This window comes from Sander lucioperca, chromosome 22, assembly GCF_008315115.2.
Source record: "Sander lucioperca isolate FBNREF2018 chromosome 22, SLUC_FBN_1.2, whole genome shotgun sequence".
Taxonomy (NCBI): Eukaryota; Metazoa; Chordata; class Actinopteri; order Perciformes; family Percidae; genus Sander; species Sander lucioperca.
The window spans coordinates 8,636,693-8,649,029 of record NC_050194.1 but is presented as its reverse complement, the minus strand read 5'-3'; positions in this window follow the sequence as shown (position 1 = coordinate 8,649,029).

Sequence of the window (12,337 nt, the reverse complement as noted above, 5' to 3'; positions counted from 1 at the left end):
ATGTGAGATCATTAACATGAAGGAAAAAAAAAAGGCCTGCATGCGTCAGTCATAGGCCAAAGCTGAAATGCCCCTTTCCATCAAACTGAACAGAAAGTCAATGTAGCAGTCTTAGGGCTGAGCAATATGTCAATATTATATTGATATTGATATATGAGACTAGATATCGTCTTACATTTTGGATATCATAATATTATGATATGACACAAGTGTTGTCTTTTTGGTCTTTGGTGTTTTTTGCCCCCAACGTCTCCTTCCAGGCAGCGCAGCAATGGTTATATTTAGGGTTTAGGTTAGGGTTTGACAGGCATTTTATGAACTTACCAGACTGTTCTAGCTGTTCTATTATTTGCCTTTACCAACTTAGTCATTATATCCACTTTACTGATGATTATTTATAAAAAAAAATCTCATTGCGTAAATATTTTGTGAAAGCACCAATTATCAGCTCTACAATATCGTCACAATAATGATACTGAGATATTTGGTCAAAAATATTGTGATATTTGATGGTCTTCATATCGCCCAGCTCTAAGCGCTCTTCTACATATTTAACAAAACATGATTCAGCTAGATTTTGGAGTGCAGTCCTTGTTACAAAAGTCTGGACATTTAACATAGACACTTGTTCATTGAAACTTACAGTTACACACCATCAAATGTATTCTCCCTTTAAGAATGAATGTGAGAGAAGAAAAAGGCTTCAACTTCCAGGAGACATGCGTCACATTTCTGTGGGAGGCTCTCTTCAGTCTGCCCAAGAAAGGAGATTAACATGGTTTTCTAATTTGATCATAGTCATTTTATGAGTCTGTCAACGCGAGGCCTCTGTAGTGGTGGCAGAGGCTGGTCGTAAAGAGGCCTTTCATTTTGGCTGCCAATCTGAGAAAGAGAATGAGTCACAGAGTGAATGCAGAGAAAGAATGTTCCATCAGTTGGCCGATCGGTCTTTGGTGGAGGAGTTAGAACCATCTTTAGCCCTATTTGCACGGGACTAGTATTACCAGGGTTAGGGTTACCCTAAATCTAGTCTCGCTTTGGCAGACCATCCACACGCTGCGGAGCAGAGGAGGGTCTGGCTAGTCCACACAGCATTTGGGGATGGGAGTAAAACATGCTCTGGTTTATTGGCATTTCTTTAAACCAATCACAGTCGTCATGGGCGGCGCTAAGCTCCGCACGGAGCCGCTGTAAAATAGTCGTGCGAGAGAAAACTCAGCTTGAACAGATAGTCCAGCTAGCTGGCTAAATTTATCATGCAGAGATCTGAGGAGCAGTTAACCATAGTCCTCATAAACCCACCGGAGTTTAAAATTCCAACACAAAGAAAGCTGAAGGAAACGGAAAATACATGCATCCGCTGGAATTTTCTGCGGCACCGGAGCAATCCTGGAAGTGGAACGTCAAGGATATAGACTTCCCTAACCCTAACTCTTTGTATCGTACGCCACATTCACACGGGATAAAACAAGTCTGTATTTCACTGAAATGACTGACCTTATCCCCAGATATGATGTCAAGGCTCTGCCAAAACATTCATTTATAATTGCCAATGCAGCCAATACACCCCCGAATCACAGTGAAATGGCAATTTGCACTGTACTATTATTACCATACAACCTCTGTGTTTGGCGAAATACCGTACTGCATGGTGGGTAATTTGAGTGGAATTTTTACTTGACAAATTACTGACATGGTAGATTCGCATGGGACTAGGATCACAGAGGCCATGTGATTATATTAGTCCTGTGTCAGCATTTCTGTTATTCAGGGTTTTATTGGCTGCATTGGCAATTATAAAAGGAAAGCCTTGACAGAGGAATAATGTCAGTAATTTCGAGTGAAATACAGACTTCGCTTATCCCGTGTGAATGCGCTGTATGAAACACAGACGTTGGGAGGGGGGCGGAATTGTCGAAATCATATGAGGTCCCCTGGTAATACTAGTCCTGTGCGAATATAGCCTTCCTCCTACGCCCTCCTACGTACTTCCGCTCAATTATCATTTCCCTTCAGTACTCTGTCTGGGTTTGCGGTATAGTCTTGGGTTTTCTCTGGCCAAATATTTGGCGGTCCAATCAGTGAACAGAGGGAGTGGCTGAGAACGATGACGTTGAGGACGTGCGCTAGAAAGATGCGAGTGAAGCCAGTCGGTCTGTTGTGGCAACGCTGCCGAATATCCAGAAGTAAAAGCCCGAGCAAGAACAATCTTTGCTGAGTTGTGTTGGTGGCCATGATGTTGTGGTCCTCCTCCCCACGGGGTTCGGGAAAAGTTTGATTTTCCAGCTCGCTCTGTTAATGGTGAAGGAGTTGGCTAAGGTAAACACTAGCGATGCTAATGCTAAATATAAGCCGATAGTTGTTGTCGGTCTCCCCTCTTGTTGCACATGCGCATGACATACATCACGACCAAACGTTAGCGATTGGTTATGGCAGATCCAGAGTGGCTCTGGGCAGATCCAATAGTTTTAAACTTCAACAGAGTACCCACCTTCAAGAAAGTTAACACTTGTCAATGGAGAGAGGCCAGACTCTGTACAAATGAAATGTACCAGAGTCTGGTAGGACCAGGCTAGTGTGAATAGGGCTTTAGATACACAATCGTGTACGAAACTTTTATTTCCCCTGCTAACTAGCTGACGTTTTACTCTCAATGACTTAGGCTCTCTCTCACTCACTGATTCAGTTACTCACTTAATGACTTTCACTGAATATTCAGTCACTGGCTTTTTCATTCACACATTCAAACACTGACACTTTCCAGCCAGTGACTTCACTAAAGCATGTCTCTTCCTCCTGCTACCTCCCTCCTCTCTTTTTCTAGCACACATTACAAAAATCTCTCACTGGCTGCCATGGGCCTGAGAATGAAATGGGCATAAACCTACATGGACACACACGCACGCGCACGCAAGCACGCACGCAAGCACGCACACACACACACACACACACACACACACACACAGACGAAGATCCTCCTTCGTCCTAAATCTTTCTAGGCAAGGCAACCTGTGACCTCCACATACAAACAAACACTTTGTTCCGATTATGCAGAGACATTACGTAAACCGTTTGAAATGCTACAATTGTGCTGCTCCTCCTTGTCAAACTAGGTTGGAAACATATGACTGCTGAAAGCAAAACTTATGCTACATACCTGCGTCAGTAGTGGTTTAGTGAATATGTGTGTTGTGTGCTTGGCAAAGGAGTAGCTGATGTCCCTGTTGACTGAGGGGGGGGACTTTTCTGCAGGGAAAAGGTGCTGTACAGAGCCACAATTGTGCTCTTGCATAGTGTGGGAGCCACATGCAGAATGTACCACAATCAGACAGTGTAATCACACAGGAGCACAAAGAGCAACATACACTGATGGATTGACGTGACGACCAGGCACATGACAGTTGAGCTTAGCGGTGTTTAAAGATAAATTTAGCCAACAAAAGGTCACTGGAAGCCAGGTTCAGAGCACCGGGAGCTGCTGGTCGTTTCAGCGGCCGTTACAGTTAAGTTTAGCTGACAAAAAGTAAGCGTCATGCGGCGACGACAGTTAAGTTTAGGCACCAAAATGACTAGTTAACATTAGAAATAAGATTGTTGTTTGGGTTAAAACACTCTACTAACTCTAAAACATACAGTCAGGTCAATGTGATATTTGCAGAGGGTTAGAGTTAGGGTTAGTCATGTCTGTGTCATGTATTGTAAAGTAACAACCGCCACAAATTACCGGAAATATAGCAAGAATTAAATCCCCCTTTCAATACCCTGGATATAGTGCCACTTGGCCAGCCATGCAAAAAGACTTGTGAAGTTCAATATCCAGTGGAAAATAATGTCAAAATGAAATAGCACAACGTGGTGTCAACATAAAACTCAGCGCTTTCAAGCCGGAGAGCGGAGTTCACACACTCGTTCGTTCCACAGGAGTGTTTTAATCAAGATCTTTTTTTCTAAACTTAATTAGTCGTTTTGGTGCCTGGACTTGACTGTCATCACCGCATGACGCTCACTTTTTCTGGCTAAACTTCTCTACCACGGCCCCTGAAAGGGACGTCATCTGGCGGTGCCTGTAGCCGGCTCACAGTATAATAACAATTCAGCAGAGGCAGGGATATATAGACCAGAAAGGCATCCCCCCTGGATAATTGCACCCTGATATACTTTATAAACCTTTGTAGGTGGGAAATTACATTGGTTACTGAGGAAACACGTGGGAGCCCTTGGAACAATTTGGATTCAAATTCAGAAGGCTGACTCAGCTTCTCAGCGAAGAAAGAAAGGGGCAAAAAGGAACACGCTGAAATCCATCAAAAGAGCAAAGTCTCAAAGGATAATGAGCGACGTGGCAGCATTAGTAAGGAACATTTTGTGCAAGCTCAGTTTAGACTTCTTGTGGCTACTACTACGTTGTGTCATATCCGGAGATAACCTCTGGGATCTAGTCAGCAGATTGGAGAGAAACAGACTTTGCTTATCCTTGGCCAAACCTGACTGAAAAACAGATTTTGTGGGGTAAATTGCCAAAAGCACAAACTGACTCAAGGTAATAGAAGTGCCATGTGAATAGAGCAGCTGTCATTACAGAACAGAAAGAAAGTGATTTTTCAGATTTAACTGTTTTCAACATCTCCTAAATGCACACAGTTTCAGAAAGGTATCCGTTTATACGGTCTGAGCTGCCTTTGTTTTGATTGATTTGATCATTTCTACCAACAATGCTTAACCTTCAGTGTTTGGCCTTCTTATTGTCACTGTTTCTTTTATTCTTCCATAATAGATACATAGCTTACTGGGAGTGGTGTTCAGGCAGAGCATCCACATGGTCAGATTAACTCTCACTTGACAAAAAGGTACAACCATTGGAGTCTTAGAACAGGCTGTTCTCATGAACCACTTGTCCATGTGTATACTGTAGCCATGAAAAGTAATGCACTGTAATTTCTGTGTATTCCACAAATGTATTACTGTGTGCACCACGTTGATTGTTGCTGTATAACAGGGCTCAGGATCGTGTAGTGAGGAGGTCGGGCTGGATAGATTTGTCATAACACACAGCGCTTTCAAGCAGGGGAGCAGAGTTCGGGGCGTCAGGCCTATGTTCCCACAGCCCAATGGTTTCACAGCACTATGTTCCCACATTTCTAAGATTTTTCTTAAAATTAGGCCCTCATCAGCATTCATTCCTTTGAAATCACGTAGGTTTCTGCAGTGTTGAAATGCCTCACCGATGTTAACAAGGCTCATCTTCCTTTTCCGGTCATACAACTTCATTTTTTAAATTTGTACTCTTCAGACCTTTTCCTCCTTTGCTGTTTCTCTGCCATCTCTTTTTCTTGAAAACTCCTGGCTGGTCGGCACATTCATTTCATAGGACATCATACGAATTGGTGTGCATGCTTTTTGTACGCTATCATCCCAACCTGTTCATTAGAATGTGTTGCTTAGAAATACAAGAGAAACAAGAGAAACTAGATATAGATAAAAGAAGACAAATGGAGTAAGAGAGCTTTTACATAACCTGACATGAGACATGACCCACCATGTCTTGATTACTTAAGAGGTCTGAATCACAAGGTGAAGACAAACATTGCTGTACATCAGATCTTCAAGAGATACAGGATGATACCCTTGCCATCACTGTTGAGTTCCTGTTGCATAACACAAAGTGAATCACAGTGCTGCTGAGAACGCCCACCTCAGCCAGGTGAATGGTCTCTGATGATTAATGATGCACTCTCATGAATAAAGTTTTGAAAGAACACTCAGCGTAGTCGAATGCAAAACAAAAACAAAGTGTCACCTTAGTTCATGCAGTGTCATCTTAACTCGTTTTACAATCAACACTGATCGAAAAGGAGGAGGTTGAAGCATTTGCTTATTACACCTACCCTTTTTACATTGTATTTTATTCTTATTTTGTTCTTAGGTCCCTCAGGATATTATCAATCTCATAAAATGTATTATTATTATTATTATCAATTTCTGTATTTTATATGCATATTAACACATATACTGTATGTGCAGAAGTAAAAAATAAACAAAACAAAATACATTGCCATTCACGCCTCACCTTTGTATGTGTTTCTCATCCTAGACTAAGCATGTGTCTAGTGGAAATCATGGGTTGATGCATACAGTAGACTGTATTTGTGGTGGTGACTTGGTGCAGTATAGGTCATAAAGCCTGCCCCTCCATGTTATTGAATGTGACATGGACCTAACTAAAAAGTCAAAGTACACATCAAACAAATTTCCCCCTAAGATGGTTTCGGTCATTTAGGTAGGTAGTTGTTATCACTCTGATGTTTGTTCAAGTGTTCATTTTGTTTTAACCATGAGCATATTAGCATTTAGCATGTTAGCCAGACCCGGCCTTCACCTGTTGGCCACACAACATCGTGGGTGTGTTTGAATTGGGTCACATAGCACGCACGCCGGATGCTGCATTAAATTGTTTGGTTTTTTTCCACTGATGTCTGGGTACAATAATGCTAACCTTAACCCATAATGATGTAATTCTTTATGAATGAATAAACCAACACGAGTTACATGATTTGACCGTCACTTGTGCAGATTGTTAATGCTTTCTAGTGTTACACTGGGAAGAGAGCCACAGAAAATGCTTAAACTGGAGCAACTATTTCAATAAAAATGAGCTGACCTCATTCCAGGTAATAGAAGGTTATCGCCTTGCTCTCAATGCAGTTGTTAAGTGGCTGGTACACTATTGTAATTCATCCACTTGATAAAAATGTCCCACTCGCAATATAAACAATATTTCAAATATCAGAAATGATTTAAAATAAGATGACACAATAGGGACTTAATCAATGTGTATATGGATTATTGGACATATATAATCTTTGTAGATATGTTTTTTGGAGAACCTGCGATGTGTTTATTTATCCATGTTCCATACTGTATGATTACATTTCCATTTCTGGATGGCAGTCTTAATCTACTTTTCCAATGAAATCATTTACTGCCGGGATGAGCAAGGAGGGAAAACAAACATTGACACAGACAGGAAGGAAATGTGTCTTTATGACAGTCTGTGGTTCGGCCAGGGCCTGTAGCCTCTGTGTCTTACCCTTGTCTGGTACCCTTGTGTCTCACCTTTAAGTCATGTATCACCATGTAGGCGGCGTTAGAGTTATTGTTACTGGGTGCTGTGGCGTAACGATAAACAGAAGTCACGGCTCGGTTCATACCCCGGTTTAGGAGTCACAGTTCGGTGCGAGTTTGGTACAGCGAGAAAACTCCAAATGTAATACAAGTCTTTTCATTGATTTTGAACAGACAGTTGTGCAAGTGTCAAAGACAGACAAAGGCTTGCTGGCGACTGAGGTCAAGTCAAGTAGAACTTTATTTGTCCCCAAAGGGGCAATTGGTTTCGCAGCAGTGACCACACAAGATCAATACAAATACAACAATAAATAGCGAAACACGTAAGAACAAAAAACAAATTTAAACAAATGCAAACTTGTAAATATTAACGGGGGTGGTGATGACGCAGCGGATATGACACATGCCTTTGGTGTGAGAGACCTGGGTTTGAATCCCACTGCGATACATCAACCAATGTGCCCCTGAGCAAGACACTTAACCCCTAGTTGCTCCAGAGGCATGTGACTTCTGACATACATATATATATATATATATATATATATATAAAAGCATCAGCTAAATGACATGTAATGTAATCCAATTTTAAAAAGGCCATGTTTATCATGCGTGGTTGTGGTCAAGCTGATATGACTTTATCCTATTTAAGTTGAGCAGTGAGATGGCTGAGGGTATGAATGAGTGTATCTGTTGGTTTTGACTAGCGGGTATTTGAGGCAAGGGTCTGAAACTCTAGGTGCAGGGGGTGGGTGGCGAGCGCTGTCAAAAAAAATTGATTTCGGCTTTCTTTAAAAACTGTTTGTTATACAAATCAGACAGACTTTTCTGTTGAGTACCTGTGATGCTGCTACAGACCTTGATTACCTTTGTCAAAGAATTCTTCTGTTTTAAATTGAGAGATGCATACCAGCAGATAAAAGAAAAGGTTAAAAAAAAATTACTCGATAAAAGATCTATAAAACAAAGTCATCAGAGACCTGTCAACCTCAAACTTAGCCAGCTTCCTTAGACAGAAAATGTGCTGCTGGCTTTTTTTTACACAGCATATTGGTATTACATTCAAAAGGTAAGCTTATTTTCAATTATAGTGCCCAAATACTTGTATGTTTCAACTATTTCTACATACTGACCATTAACTGTGGATGATGATGTAAGGAGAGGGGGAGACTCAGCTGAGTCTCACTCTACCTACTACTTAGGTAGAGTGAGCCAGCTGGGTTGATATCTGTTATATTCAACAGTGCAGCAGATGCCGACTGACAGCAGCCAGACACTGATGGCAGAAGAGATCGCTTTCTTGTTTTAAGTGTTCCGTACTCAGTGACTTTTCAAAATGAGACTTTGCCATGATGCAATGGCTGACTGCTGGAAACTCTACACGAAAAATGTGCTTAATATTCAGTGGAGTGATGGATACGTGAATCACTGCAGTGTTGTGTTCTAGGTTAACAGGTTTACTGTGTTCTCACAGGGTAATCCCACACTGACTCAGGTTACTGGAGAGCACAATGACATCCACACTGCGTGTGAGTGGAATGCGAGTGTGTGCTCTGTACAACTTCGTACAAAAAGTCATGTCAATGTCCAGGCTGTGCTCATGAACCATACATTCATATTGCTACGAAAAGTTAAGTACAGTAATTCGTAAGCATTGCACGTTTTTTTTTTGCTGTATGCACCCCAATGACTGCTGCTGTATAAGAACGCAGTTGGCTGCGTAGGGAGCAGGTCAGGGTGGGTCATAAACACAGGACTTTCAAGCCAGGGAGCGGAGTTCGCTTCCCGGTGAAAACAAAAGACTTTCACCCAGAAAATGTGTTCTCCTTGGGAGTGTTTTAATCCAAACCATGATCTTTACTGCATAACTTTTTGATATTAATGAACGTCCGTTACATTCAAGCCATTGCCAAATGAGTTGATACAAAGCCAAAGACTATCAGCTCCACACAACTCTCTCTGCGAACCCGAGCGAAGATAATGAGCTCTTCTGAAGAGTCCATCATGTTTTTTAATGCTCCGCAGGAGCGATTCTAGGGTCAGACCTATAGGGGGGCTCAGCCCCTAATGAGAATGTGACACGGATACAGTGCCTTGCAAAAGTGTTAACCAACCCCCCCTGCTAAATCAATAATTTCATTAGCCGGTAATCTCTGAGCTAGCTACTGAACAACAACATCAGCTAACGTTTTTTGACACTATTAACACTATGATGGAACTAAACCTGACACTTTATAAGTCACAGTAATAACAACCAATTTGACACAATGTTCTAACATTCAGCAATTTTAGTTGCTTAACTTTCAATTTGGGTTCTAATCTGCGCCATGAAATTATCAACTTCTTCTCTGGGGACTACCAACATTAAACTTCACAACCATCTCCTACTCTCCCTCTGACAGATTAGATAGAGACTCAGCCAAAGGCGGGAGTCTGGCACAACCTCCTCTGATTGGCCAACACCACGTTTCTGTTAACCCGTTCCTTGACTGGGTTACAGGTGCATAGCATCGGCAACAGCAACACAGGATATTAAACCTGTTTCAAGCCCTTTGAACCTGTTTTTTTATTATTGTAATTTTTAGGGGGGCTAAGATGAAATTTTGGCTTGAGCCCCCCTAAAAAGGGTCTAATATCGGCAATGATTCTCCATGTCCTCCTTGGTTACAAGCAACTGTGTGGAGGAGGAGTGGGGGTGGTGCGCGATCACGAAAGGCTTGTATCATGTGGATGCGCCGACAGTTTTGTTGTCATTACTTAGAATACCTCATGGGGGCGACAGAAACTACACACTATAGCGTTAACTAATAATTTTGGTGCCTAAACTTAACTGTCGTCGCCACATAATACTCACTTTTTGTCGCCTAAACTTAACTGTAATGTCCGCCAAAACGACCGGCAGCTTGCTGTGCCAAAGTCACCTTTTATCAGTTTAACTCAACCATCAACTACTGTACCGCTGATCCGACGGAGCACCATAGCTGGTGTCGCAGAGCTCTGTAGCAGCTAAACACATCTAATAACTTTTTTTTATATAGTTTTATAATGTGAGGAGAGGACATTCCAAAAATTCGACGGGAATTTTAAACACACGAATGATGCATGCCTAGAAAAACTTTAGTTTATGTCTATAACATACATTTCCAGAAAACTGTATGTTTCAACTATTTCTACATCCTGACCAACAACTGTGGTGTTGACAGGGTTGAAATTGTGATATCTAAAATCTATACACATATCCTTGGTCTTTGTCACATTTAGTTCCAAAAAGGTTTCTTGACACCAACTAAAGAAATAATCTAAGACAGGACCATGGGACATTTCTTTGTCCTTCAGAAGACTTAAAATAACAGTATCATCTGCAAACTTCACGATGTGGCGGTTTGCAGTCTGGCTTCGGCAGTCATTAGTGTATAAGATGTACAGGAGAGGAGAGAGGACACATCCCTGTGGAGAGCCAGTTGATGTAGGAATTAGTCCAGAAAAATGTCCATTTACTCTCAACCTCTGAGATCTGTTGATGAGAAAGTCCAAGATCCAGCCCACAACGTTATTGTCCATCCCAAAATGCTCAGTGAGTTTGTGCACCAGCAGATGTGGCTGTATGGTATTAAAAGCGAAAGAAAATGAAAGAAAGAGAAGTACACAAACAATTGTCGGGCATGATTTCGCTAACCTCTAAGTGCTTATAAATTAAATTGAGCAAAGTTATAGGTACATCCTGAACCCCCCTGTTGGTTTGATATGCAAACTAACGGTAGGGGGTCGAGGTGATGCTTCGTTTTGTTTAGGATTTCCTTTTTTATCAACTTTTCAAATGACTTCATAACTAGTGAAGTCAGGGCTACAGGCCTATAATCATTAAGAGTTTTAGGGTGGCTTTGTTTTGCAATTGGAACTATTGTAGATTGTTTCAATAGATCAGGGACTCTTTGCTGACAGCATGACATGTTAAAAATATAAGTAAAAATAGGACCTTATTTATCAGCACAGTGGGACAGTACACGGCCACCAATGTTATCAGGACCAGGGCTTGTTCTCGCTTTACAATGTTTCAAAGTTTTGACAACACTGCGTACAGAAAAGGAAGAGACAGATTGACCAGAGTTCAGTACGTTGTGTTTTAAAGCAGCAGTTTCATTGCTAAAATCATGCACATCAAATCTTGAATAAAACGTGTTAAACCTCTAAGCCAGAGCTAGATCTGATGAGAAGCCTTCTAAAGCCACCCTTTTCTTAGCTTTGTAATTTAACCCAACCATGGTTCTGACACTGTCCCAGGCTGAGTCTAAACTGTTGTTGCTGTTTTTCTTCAACTCTTTGTTTGTAGCCCAATTTAGCTCTTTTAATTTCTCTTTTAATCTCCTTTTGTAAAACGTTTAGCTCCGAGAAATTGCCTCACTTGAATGCACACTTTTTCTTGTTAAGTAGTGACACCCATGAGCTGACCACTTCTGTGAGTTCGTTGATGTCCCTGCCATGTCAGTGTTGCCTCCTCGGACCAGAGTTTCACTTTTTTGGTGATCACTTTCCCCCTCTGTAGGCAAGTGCGATATGCTGGAATGAGTTGCACACAGTTGTGATCTGCTTTGCCTAACGGGGGGAGTGGGATGGATTTGTAGGCTCCTTTGATCAATCCCTCCAGGATTTTGCGGCCTTTTTTTGAGATTGTTGCGGCCCAAAATGCCTGATTTCACGGGAGCTTTTGTAAAAAAAATTGTGATAAAAGTTGCGATGTCTTTTGTCTGTTTGTTGCAATGAAGTTGCAGGAGACAGTGGAAGTTGCAAAAAAAGTTGGGACTTTTTTTTTGTATAGTTAGTGAAAATAAAAAGGAAACTTGTTTTCGGGGAGAATAAAACTATCCTGGGCTGAGTTTTCCTAGTAACTTTACCAAAAAGACTCAGGATGCTGCAAATGCTGGTATAATATGAAAATGGCTGGTGGATTTAAAGACAAAAAATAATAATTTATTGAATGAATCAAATTTGAACATGTGTCAGTGGCTTGTTGATCTTTACATTGTTAGTTAATTTCCTAACCTGGCCTGGGTTTGATAAAGTAGGCCTACTTATTGGACTTTAACTTATCATTGCACTTACAATAACGAGCGCAACTGTCCTCAATTCAGGTCATCGTATCATCTCATCTCCGGTTTTTCCTGCATCCACCGTGTATGTGCCAAGGATGTATTAAGAGAATGTGTGTGCGTGTCAGTCG